At 47.7% G+C, this 12702-nt stretch overlaps 1 pseudogene; it reads right to left on the reverse strand.

Annotated features, from left to right (window-relative positions):
• Positions 1-12702, reverse strand: part of LOC144113937 (tubulin beta-4B chain-like) — a 33169-nt pseudogene that overhangs the window by 7639 nt on the left and 12828 nt on the right.

A 12702-nucleotide genomic window follows, 5' to 3' on the forward strand; every position in this document is an offset into this window, starting at 1 on the left:
AGAAAAGGACCAGTCTAAATGGGAGCAAAATATTCCCACACCTGCTTTTTCATTGCATTGCGTTGCATCAGTGGCTATTGCTCTATCGGTTGGTAGGGTCCTCAGATGATCTTCTAGAAGGCCATTTAGAATACTCGGTGGCAAAAGTTTTGCATTTTTTGGGAATATGTCGTCGAAAACAATGTGGATAGTGGGCCCATTTTGAAGCGCAGGAAGGATATCATAAATGTTTACATCTAAAGGCTGAAGTAATCTTTGCGCAAACACTACCTGAGGGGAATTGAAACGAGACCAGGGGACACCAAAAAAGGAGGTCGGCTGAGAACAGAAAATGCTTTGGGAACGGTGGAAATGGGATTCATAGATCCTGAGGTAAGTTTGCACAGTTAAAAATTGAAGTCGTGATAAGAGAGACGGAATGCGGGCTTCAAGGTACAGCACATTGATAGCCACGCATTTTGGAAGGCCGAGGCACATGCGAAGTGCTTCCCTCTCTAAAAGGACGAGAGGGCGAAGTTTATATGTAGCCGAGCCTGAAAACAACACTGATCCAAATTCTAAAATTGGCCTGACATACATTATGTAGATCATTAATAGCGCATCTCTGCGCATGCCGTACCGGTGATGACATAATCTCCGTAACATGCCCACGGCACGAGCCCCTTTCGCCGCGACATGGTCAATGTGAGGTCGCCAGGTGAGTTTGTTGTCATAAATGACCCCTAGGTATTTTAGGGATTGAACCTGCGGTATTATTTTTAACTGGCAAGCGAGAGAGACCACTACAGGAGTGAATAGAGGGAAAACAAGAGTAGCGCACTTGCCAACATTTAACTTCAGGTGTAATGCGCTCAACCAGTGCTCAAGTGTATTCAAATATGACTGCAACAGACCATACAGAGAATGTATATCCGGCGCAGCAGCAAAAAACGCAATGTCGTCCGCATAGACGTAAGTGCGTACATGGCGGTGGAGAGGAATTGAGCTTAACAGAATATTAAAGAGCACAGGAGAAAGAACAGCTCCTTGCGGTACACCTCGCGTTTGTCTATACCTCTCTGAATGAACACCATTATGGACGCAAAAGAATTCCCTGTTATGAAGAAATGCAGATATCCATGCAACTATATAATCTGGAAATTGAAGAGACTGTAGCCTATGTATCAGGATGGAGTGTTTTACACTGTCGTAAGCTTTGGCGACATCTAACGTAACCAAAACCGCGACCAGGCGTTGACGACGAGCAAGGAGAATTCTACTCTCAAGATCAGCATGTATATTCCATATCGAACACCGTGGCCGGAAACCGAGTTGGCACGGGCTGAGTATACTTTTGCGGTCCACAATGGCTGACACCCGAATTAGTAACAACCTTTCTATCAACTTTACCACGTTTGATGTTAAAGAAATTGGCCTAATATTATCCAATTCATAGCCTCCACCCTGATTTTTAAGTAAAGGGATCACCTTGGACAGCTTCCACTCAGAAGGTATCCAAGCGTGTTTGAGAGAGTAGTTTATTAGGTGCAATAAGGAGTTGGGAGACTCTTCAAATAGAATCTTGAGCATCTTTGTGGTAACACCATCAGGGCCAGGAGCAGCAGCTGGCAATCTCTGGACAACTTGTGAAAGCTCTGATAGATTTACTTGTGAGTCATTATCATTTGGTACGACTGGTGCAAACAACAATGGTCGCATAGGTAGTAAAGACGAGAACCGCTTTTGCAGGCCTGTGGCTATTAATTCAACCGCCTGGATAGCTTCTACAGGTGACATAACTAATGACTGAAAATTATGAGAGGACATGAGCTGTTTCCTAGACCGTAGAAAACCGAATAGTGCACGTCGGTTGCCCGCCTTTGAAAGATAATCGAAGTCTTTTGAGTCATATTTTTCCTTTGCGCGAGAAACTGTGCGTTTAAAGGTGGCTGCAATAAATTTATAATCACTCCAGTTATTCGGACATTGGTTATGAAGAAGCTTTTTCCATGCTGCCTTCCTCCGCCTGTAATCTCTTGTACAGTCCGCATTCCACCAGTTAGAAGAATTCCCTTTTATTGGCCTCACCAGGAACTCCGACTTTTTACGGCTTTCCTCATTAGCCAGACATATGCTTGCTGACTGGTGGACCTCGGCGATGTTAGACACTGGAGCAAGGGCAGAGCGCAACGCCGTCTGAAATCTGTCATAATTTACATGTGACCGCAACTGAGAAGACGCCGGAGTAACACGACATATGATATCAAAATGAATAGGTATATGATCACTTGAAGTGCCGCTATCAACTGTCGACCAATTCGTTACGCCAATTGCAGGACTAATGAACGTGAGATCTAAAACAGATTGAGTGTGTGAGCGAAGATAAGTGGCCGATCCTGAATTTAAGCACATCAGGTTGTGATCAGAAACCCAGTCCCAAAGGCACTTTCCGCACGAATTAGTCCTAAAACCCCAAGACACATGGTGAGAATTGAAGTCCCCAGCCACGAGAACTGGGTTTTTACAGTTTACGAGTAAAAAATCCAGAAGTCTAACATCCTGGACTCCATTGGGGAAATAACAATTTGCTATTGAAAATGGAGAGCACCCAGGAAGTACAAAGTCTATTGCCAAAATCTCACAGTCAGGAGACATTTGTTGAAAAGATACCAAAGCCCTGTGGCAAAATTTTGAAGAGACTAAAGTTAGTAAACCCCCGCCTCTTGACTGGCGGTCTAGGCGAAATGACCGGTAATTTTTGATATGAAAATGTTTGTCGGTTGAAAGCCACGTTTCTTGCAGAATTAAGACATCCGGATTAAGCTGAGTAGAAAGGCAGTGTAAATCTGTGGAAGCGGAAAGAATAGAGCGACAGTTCCACTGCAGAACTCGCAACGAGGCTATGGTTGCGAAAGTCTAGCAGCAGCAACTGCCTGCTCCAAAATGGTATCCTTGGGTTTAGTGCCAAGCTGCTTCGTCTTTGATTTGGGCTGGGTGCCCTGAGAAGACAACGAATGAGACATGGGGGACCCACTGCGCTTAAGAAGCCGCGCATCAGGCTCCACCATCTCGGAATCATACATTATATCAACATCCCTCGAAGTACCCGAGGTAGGTACAGCGGCAGTGACAGAAGTTTGCTCCTGGGGTTGTGATGCTACTGGAATTTGAGACCGGATAAGAGGAGAGGGAATTGTTGTCGAAAGAGGTGCCAAACTAGCCTGCACGGCATGTGTAATCTGAGACGCTAGAACGTTTGTAAAGCACTCCGACACACTTGCGACAATCTTTTCTACCATTTTAGACATCGAAGCCTCCACAGCAGCCGCAATTGCCTGGGACAGCGTTGAGTCTAACATGACACCTTGCCGAGCGGTCACACCGGCATAACCGTGGGCACGTTCTTTGACCTCTGAAATAGCGTCACGGCGCGAACAGCGTTTCCTGTCAATTATTTCCAGAATTTGAATTTCCTGAGCTCGAGAGGGACAATTTGAGTAGTTTGCAGAGTGCGCACCACCGCAAAGGCAACACTTCTTATTCTTCTCAGTGCAGGTGCTTGTTGAATGACCATCCCCACAGTTGCAACACCTCAAGTTGGATTTGCAACCGCCAGCGCTATGTCCATAGCGCCAGCAGTTGTTACACTGCAGAGGCCGAGATGATAATGGGTCTACTCGAAAAATTAGAGGCCATGCCTTGATTTAAGATGGGCAGGAAGTGCCGGCAAAGGTAGCAATCACTGATTCAGTGGGCATCCGCACGTTGTTTACATCCCGGCTACAGCGCTGCACAGCAACAACACCTGCAGCCGACAGAAGCTCAAGAGTCTCTGCCGTAGACAGGGAAGAGTCTACACCTCGTACAATACCTTTCGTGCACGCCAGATGAGAAGGGATGAAAGAACTTACCCGAAGGGAGGCAAAGGATGAGGATTTTAGTAAATCTCTTACACAGGCGAGGTCTGGCGATCTGCACAGAATGCCACCGCGTCCAAACTGGCGAACCTCTGAGATTGACTCATAATGAGAAGTCGTTGACTGGAGAGCAGCCCGAACAGCACCAGGGTTGTTCATCCTGATAGCACCACCATCCCTAGGCACCAGCGCGACAGGGATACTGCCGACACCACTGCGCAAAAAAGCTTCCAACGGTAGGAGATCAGTTGACAGAGAAGCCGACCAGAGGGAACTCCCCTGGCCAGGAGACTGGGTGGACATAGTCCGGACTTACTGCCTTACCGCGCAAAGACGCAGAGAGAAAATGCCACAATCAGCCACCCGAAACTTAGCCGATCGTTCCCAGCAGAGCAGAGCCGTCGGGGCAGCGATGAACAGGACGAACGCGTCGAGACAGAGCTCTTAGGAGGAACCCCGGGGATGTCTCACTTCGTAGCACCGGTACAGCGCCCGGTGTCTTTGGTGGCCGGCGGCGATCGAGTCTTCAGCAAGGGCCCTGCGCGTGCTTTGGGAGCCTGTCAATGATCCTATATCGTCAATGCTTCTATATCTTCTTCCTCGTTTCTTCTTCCTCGTTTCCAGTTGCAGCGTGCTTTTGTCTTCGTTTTTGCCATCGCATGACAACGGCCTCCAAAGTATCTCATAAAGCTAGCGCAAATAGATGAGAGCACACGAAGCTGCGTCCAGCACACGTAGTTGCAGGCGAGTGGAATTTTTCGGCTTGAGCCCCTGCGTCTTTCAATCAGACTCCTGCGTTGCTAGGGAAATGTTTCGGTTTGGTTTGGTTTGGTTTATGGAGTTTTAACTTTCCAAAGCGACCCAGGCTATGAGGGACGCCGTAGTGGAGCACCCCGGAAATTTCGACCACCTGGGGTTCTTTAACATGCACTGACATCGCACAGTACACGGGCCTCTAGAATTTCGCCTCCATCGAAATTCGACCGCCGCCGCGGCCGAGGTCGAACCCACGTCTTTGGGGTTAGCAGCCGAGCGCCATAACCACTGAGCCACCGCGGCGGCTATGCAAACGTTTCATTTACGGGGTACACTAACAGAAACTGTCGGGTGAAACAATGCAGCGAGATTGAGAGGAGACGCGGAAATTGAAAGTATTTTCGTTATTTATGCATGAGATGTAACCAAATTTGGCACAACTGAACTTTTTATGCTAATTTCAGTGCTGTGCTTTATTTTCAGCTGGCTGGTACAGATGTTGGGTTATTATAATTAACACCGTCGTCAAGTCATCTCCGAGTGTGGAATAATTAAGTAGAAAGTGCGCAAATTTTTTATGCCAGCATGTTCACAAAGCCCTGCTTTGTGTGATGACGCTACTGTTCTTTTTTTTATGCAAAGTACGTATGCAAACAAAAGTTAAACTCTAGCATGCATATTTACGTGAAGACATTTCTTAGAAAAATAACTTCAACATGCTACTGCATGTGTACAAAAAATTGTCAGATTTATTACACTACTCAATCTCTCAGGACCGCGGTGGTTCAGTGGTTATGGCGCTCAGCTGGTGACCCCAAAGACGCGGGTTCGATCCCAGCCGCCGCGGTCGAATTTCGATGGAGGCGAAATTCTAGAGTTCCGTGTACTGCGCGATGTCAGCGCACGTTAAATAAGCCCAGGGGGTCGAAATTTCGGGAGCCCTTCACTACGGCGTCTCTCATAGCCTGAGTTGCTTTGGGACGTTAAACCTTCATAAACAAAACCATAAAAAAATCAACGTCTCAGGATTCATTCGCAGCAAATAGAATCATTCTATTTTTATTCGTTACGAAATTACGAAGGGATGAGTGATGCCAATCGTAGAAAACGTGAAAGCTGAGAAAACCAACCTTAAAGTTTATTCACTCGTTTGCTTCGTTCACCCTCGTAGCTTTTTCTTTTGGTCAAAGAAATGCGGCACTGCAATCAATGGAACCTCTGATCTTCTGATCATTCCGCTTCCAAGTGATACTAAGATAGTGGTGCACCGTCGTCGGAAACCCGTGGAATTCGCGTTGCGCCGAGGACACCAGAAGAGCGATTCGCTCAATCTTCGACGCCCACACATCAAAAAAGCGTAATTTTCTAAATTTCTACTGCACAAAAAATTGCGATCAGTTTGGCCATTTTAATAAGGTGACAAATCGGCCTCGTTGGTGCATGATCTTGTGGCGAAAAGCAGCGCTTACACGCGACAGAGGAGACTGGAGACACGACGCTGTCCCCACTTGCCTCGCTGCGCGGCACGTGTGTCAAGTGACGGTGAGCGCACGTCTGCTCCGCCGAAACAACGCCAGAGCTTCTCCTCACTGCTATCCCGAAGTGGAATTATTCCGGCTAGTACAGAGCGTCAAAAAGTGGTTATTTTATTCCACGTCTAGCGTAGAAATCAACGGCAGCAACGCTTTCTGTTTGCAACTGATCATATATACAACACACAGTGCCAAACAATATCTCTGAATAGGCCGTACGTGGTCAACACGAGCCTGTGCACTTCGAGAAATTACGAAGTTCAAAGCATCAACAGCATCAACCACTTGGTGATTCGCACAAACCGACAACGCGCCTACAAGCCTACCGCGAGCCCGCTAGCGACTGCAGTGACACCTTGTTTGTTTGCAAACATGCAGCAGGTCTGCGGGAATACGGTGGCCGCAGCTGGCAAAAGACAGGGTTAATAGGAGAGACATGGGAGAGGCCTTTGCCCTGCAGTGGGCCTAGTCAGGCTTATGGTGATGATGATGGTGCAGCATGTCTATAATTTACAATTTCTATTTAAATCGCTGCTCGCACTGACTCGCAGTCTGCTAGGGCGACAGCTCACCTCGCATTCTTTGCCTTAGCACACTATACTTAGCTGCTCCTACCCCAAAGATGTCAGTGGGCAGCCTGACGCCCACTGCGCATTGGGCATGCTCAGGTGGCGTGGGCGGGATTGCGCAGCCCCGACCTGTTTTCTGTTAGCACGAAAGCAATATTTCGACAATGTCTCACGCGGAGAAAATGAAGCCTCAGCCAGACTCAGTAAGGAAATGGGTGTGCATGGCAATGAAGCTCAATTCTGGGGACGGTCCTGCAGGGTAAGGACAGCAACACATGGTATGGCACATGATGGTGTATATTGTGTATGGGGGTTTAACGTCCCAAAGCGACTCAGGCTATGAGGGACGCCGTAGTGAAGGGCTCCGAAGATTTCGACCACCTCGGGTTCTTTAACGTGCACTGGCATCGCACAGTACACGGGCCTCTAGAATTTCTCCTCCATCGAAATTCGACCGCCGCGGCCGGGATCGAACCCGCGTCTTTCGGGCCAGCAGCCGAGCGCCATAACCACTTAGCCACCACGGCGGCCCTGATATGGCACATGAAGAATGTCCCAAACATGGTTAGGACGCCCGAAATTTGCCCTTCGAATGACCTTGACCGAATTCGACTGCCGGTGAATCTGGCTGTTCTCAGGTGGAAGACAGGCTTCACCTCGTCTCGAAATGGAATTGGCCCACCTCCAAAAATAAGAGTTGGCCCACCCCCTAAAATTTGAAAATTGACCTACGTTCGGGACCGATATGCGACACCCCCAGAATGGGTTTGGCCCACCCTCAAAATTTGGGAGGCCCACCATGCTTTCGCGCACTATTTCGTGCTTAGCAATGATAAACCGCTAGCCATTTTTTTTTTCGGCACGTCGTTGTGTAAGAGTTGAGGGAAGATAAGAAGCATCATTTTTAATCGCCGATATCTTCGGTGTTAAAGGGCTGTAGACACCAAAAATTTGCTCGCATGTTTTCTGCTTTCAAATGATGCTTTAGACATTAGAATACATGTATCGCCGCGTTGTTTTCGCCTACGACCGATAAATAATATATAATTGAATTTCTTCTTTCATGCTGTTTCGGTTTCATCAACCGAACGATGGCTGTGACGTGTAGTTGGACTTGGAGTATCGTGAGGCAGGAAAAAAACGGCAGTATGACTGCTGATACGTCGTTTGTTTTTATTCCAGCTCTTGAAGCAGGCATGTTTAAGCGTTACAGTGAATTAAAACTACGTGTCAGCGTTTATATTGCAGTTTTTTTCGTGCCTCACATGACCTAAAGTCGAACTAGATGCCACAACCATCGTTCGGTTGATGAAACCGAAACAGCATGAGGGAAGGAATTCAGTAATCAGTGATTTAGCGGTTGTATGCGAATACCAGACGATGATCCGCATGTATTATAATGCCTAAAGCATCATATGGAAGAATAAAACGCGCAACTAAATTTACATGTCTGTAGTCTTTTAATGAAGCTAGCTTATAATTTTTTTGCTGTTCGGTGACGAGTGATGGAATAGCGATCGCTCGTGCGCTTTTCCTAACCTCAGTATATACCATTTCATGGTCCCTTTAAGGTCACAGCCGTCGTGCGCTTGCACTCTGCAGCTGTTTTCGCGCCATTCGTTTGGCAGCAGCGGTGGGTGACGTAAAGTCTCGCACCTTCACGCGCGAGTGCGGTGTTCGATACCACCGTAGTAGGTAGACATCAAGAAAGCAAGCTCGCTGAGGTCACCACATGCGGACGTGGTGAAGCCTTCATATCTGACGGCAGTTTAATAATAATAATAATAATAATAATAATAATAATAATAATAATAATAATAATAATAATAATAATAATAATAATAATAATAATAATAATAATAATAATATTAATAATAATAATAATAATAATAATAATAATAATAATAATAATTGGTTTTTGGGGGGGAAAGGAAATGGCGCAGTATCTGTCTCATATATCGTTGGGCACCTGAACCGCGCAGTAAGGGAAGGGATAAATGAGGGAATGAAAGAAGAAAGGAAGAGAGAGGGGCCGTAGTGGAAGGCTCCGGAATAATTTCGACCACCTGGGGATCTTTAACGTGCACTGACATCGCACAGTGCACGGGCGGCTTAGCGTTTTTCCTCCACAAAAGTTTGCGTCTCGCTGGTATTGATGCTGTCCTGGCTTAAGACACGTGCCGGCGGCGCGGAAGCTGTCACGACGAATGCTCACCTTCGGGGAGGGCATGACGCTGAAGGTGTTCATGATGCGGTCCGGGTACTCCTCCCGGATCTTCGAGATGAGCAGCGTGCCCATGCCGGAGCCGGTGCCTCCGCCCAGGGAATGGGCCAGCTGGAAGCCCTGCAGGCAGTCGCAGCTCTCGGCCTCCTTGCGCACCACGTCCAGCACGGAGTCCACCAACTCGGCGCCCTCAGTGTAGTGGCCCTTGGCCCAGTTGTTGCCGGCGCCGCTCTGGCCTGCGAAGGTTACCGCGCATATGTACGCCACCTGCATATCCCCGCGCTGCTGGGAGCCGCTGTTTTGAGCCAATAAGCTTTGACCAAAAAGGTAGCCGCTAAGGCGCTTTGCGCTGAAACCTTTCCTGTTTCTACGCGAATTTTTCTTCAGTCGCATGATAGTGAAGCGGTCTTCAGACCAAATTCGCCGACCTTATAAAATAACTTTTCATATTTCAAGATGGAAACTCAGCGCTCAGGAACGTATGTCAGGCGCATAGGGCAGCAAGCTTCGTGTTGCAATGGTCGCCTCAGTTGCTGTTCACTTGTATTTTGTACGCAGCGAATTTGCCACCGAAAGAGTGGAAACAGCCAAGATTATACAGCCGACTATGAATGCCGATTCTGAGCACAGGTACGAGCAAATCGAGTTACCTTTGTTAACCCTAAGCTGTGGCTGAACCTAACGAACACTACGATGGGCTAAGAGCAGCTGCTGCAAGAAACTTCCGGCTAGGGACGGCTAGAATTAAGCCCGGCTCCCCACGAACCTTTGCGCACACACGTGCAGCTGATGACGTTGAGCTGAACTTGATCAGTACATGCTAAAACAGCAACGGAGATATGAAGCTAAAAGAGACGCTTACCGAATATGAAATTGTCGGGCCTGAACAGTTGACCGAAAGGTCCCGATCTGACGGAGTCCATGGTTCCTGGCTCCAAGTCGAGGAGGATGGCACGGGGAACATACTTGCCGCCTGAAAAATACAAGCCAGGTTTTTTTTTCTTTACAGCCGTCAGTATTTTACTACCGTTGCGTGAACTGGAACATTGCCAGCGAGTCTGCCACGCAGTTTCTAATGCTGAACGCATGCGGAGCAGACGAGCGCCACCGAACAGGGAACTGTGGGGTCGCCACATGGGGCATGTCTGCATGCGCATAAAGGCACATAGACATAATGACGAAAACATTTCGATGCCGCTGCGTTACACGACAGAGCAGAACGTTTTCGAGCGCTCATGCACCATTGGGAGTGCGTTTGTGATGCTATCATCATGATCAGCATTCGCAGCCCCTTTGATAAAACTTACGTTTGCACAGTAGGTATGCTATTAGAACACATACGGTATTCGTCCGTCATACTTCTCGTCAAAATTTTCAATGAGGAAATAGTATGTGTCGAAAGAAATGTGCCAAAAACACAACTATAGTCTGTTAAAACTCAAGAATGTAGCGGCGAATGCTCTTCTTAAAGCCCCTCCAGCCAGTCGCTTCGGTCGGTTTTCATGAGGCAGGGGCTAAGCACGAAAAGGAAAGAGTACAGCGTTTGTACCCGTGCCGTGTGGAGTGCGTTCTTCGTTATTCGGGTTATGAGAGCGGAGTAGTTAAAGGGGGAGTTGAAAAGACGGTGCGGCGTTGCTATGGCTGAGGACGTGTCCCTTTCCTGCCTAGCTGCTGCTGCAGAGCCAAACGCCTTTAGCTGCACGGAGTAAATTGGACCACCCAGGGTTCTTTAACATACACTGATATCGCACAGCACATGGGTCTTTTCCATTTCGCATCCACCGAAACGCGGCCGTCGCGGCTGGAATTGAACCTGCGTCCTCGATTCCAACAGCCGATCGCACTAACCACTGAGCCACCACGGCGGGGTTTCAAATTCGCCATCATTTACGTTACTCGCTTGCCCAGTATTGCCCCCTCGCGGACGAGAATCTACAGGTGCCGAGAACACGCGCAAGTCAAGCAAGAGCATTTCGTTAATGAGGGCAAGCTAAAGCAAAAAAAAAAAAGAAAATTCAGCCAATCGCTGAATGGTACCTGCGCCATCAAGTCACCTCTGCCGCAAGAAACGATCAAGAGAAATAAGCTATCGGCATGCCTTTTTGTTTTTGTTCTTTTGGCGCGAAAAACGTTTAAACATGGATAAATGCTTTGAAGAGAACACAAGGTGCGAGACGCCTATCATCTCCAAATTCAGATAAGGATACAGTGGTAGAGGTGCGGTCTAGTTGGCTCTTCATATCTTAAAACGGCGAAAAGGACGCGGACAATGACAAAAGTGGACGCATACTGCTGAGTTTGTGTCCACTCCTGTCATTGTCCGCGTCCGTTGCGCTGTTTTCAGATAAGCAGACGCATGTATCCAACAAAGGCGGCCGTGCCTGACGGCTGCTGCGTCGCATGCACACATGTTGCGACAGTTCGCAGGTCATGGCGTCCGTGGCCTTAGTGCGCGCGAACAGTGTTACGGTGATCCCTGATACGGCATATAGATTTGCCGTTTAAAATGTCGAGGACGAATTCCGCTGACATTCACAAGTTCCCGCCAAGAAATGAACGAAACCGTACGCGTGCGACCATATTCCGGCCACGGGTGCATCGGCCTAGGAAGTTTTGCAACAGGTGGTACATTTACATGCACCTCATTTCTTGCACCTCATTTCAGAACTGCCTCCAGTCACATCCAGTCCAATTTTAACAAAGTTGGCTGCGAGTAATCCAAATAAAAGGGATCGGACTCCTGGTGGAAGGAAGTCAGAAATGAAACAAATATTTACGTATAAAAACGAGATGAGGACGTCCCCAAAAAGTGCACTCATTGGTTTCGCGAAATCGGAGTTCCTGTTCAAAAATCGCAGTGAGGGCCTGGTAGCATACAGCATATGCCCCGTATACACAGGACGTACTGGGTTCGAATGTCAGCACCGCCGGTGATTCAACAGTTTTTTAATGGTCACAAAAGCATCTTTCGACCAGATGCTCGGCTTCTTCAGGCCGCCACCGGGTTTCTGATAATACCGTCACTTCGAGGGGTAAATCAATTACTGCACGTTTTTTGGTAGCTATGGGCAGCTGCAGCTCGTTCCACGCATTTCCTATTGGTTGTATATTTCTACAACCTCTGGCGAGCGGTGAGGATCCTACTGTTGCGGCGTTCCCCAACACTGCAGATCATCACCTCTGCAGATAATTCGTGCCCCGCGGTCCAGAACGACACCTCGGAAATTTCCCAAAACTAACATTGGCGCCAAACACCATACGGAACTTCTGTGTAATGGCGAGGGCCCACATCGTCAGCGCAGGCGAGAACACGAACCGCGTTTGCTCGGTTTTACGATTTTAGTTCCAAAATTGGTCACTGCGAGTACACCAATCGGCCCGCGAATTTTGAAAAACACGGTTTTTAAAAGTTCATAATAAATTGCTGGCTCAGTTCTGAAGACTCATACTTGGTGTGAATGCTTCTTAGCATCATTTCTATGCATTGAAAACATTTACAAGTGACTTTTTATTCGTTGCATAGTCCCTTTAATGCCTTCATACAATATCAGGCGACTGGGTAGCGAGGTGGATCTACAATAAACGTTTTTCCTAGAACTCTCGTCCGGGAAACTTTTGTTCCCAGTAGTAAACTGGTAACCAAAAAGTTAACTTTAGTAAGTAAAAAATTACAGTGATATTTTTTGCAGCTAGCGCATGCTAACATGGAGTGTTGGACCAGGCTT

This window comes from Amblyomma americanum, chromosome 1 (genome assembly GCF_052857255.1).
Source record: "Amblyomma americanum isolate KBUSLIRL-KWMA chromosome 1, ASM5285725v1, whole genome shotgun sequence".
In the NCBI taxonomy this organism is placed as follows: Eukaryota; Metazoa; Arthropoda; class Arachnida; order Ixodida; family Ixodidae; genus Amblyomma; species Amblyomma americanum.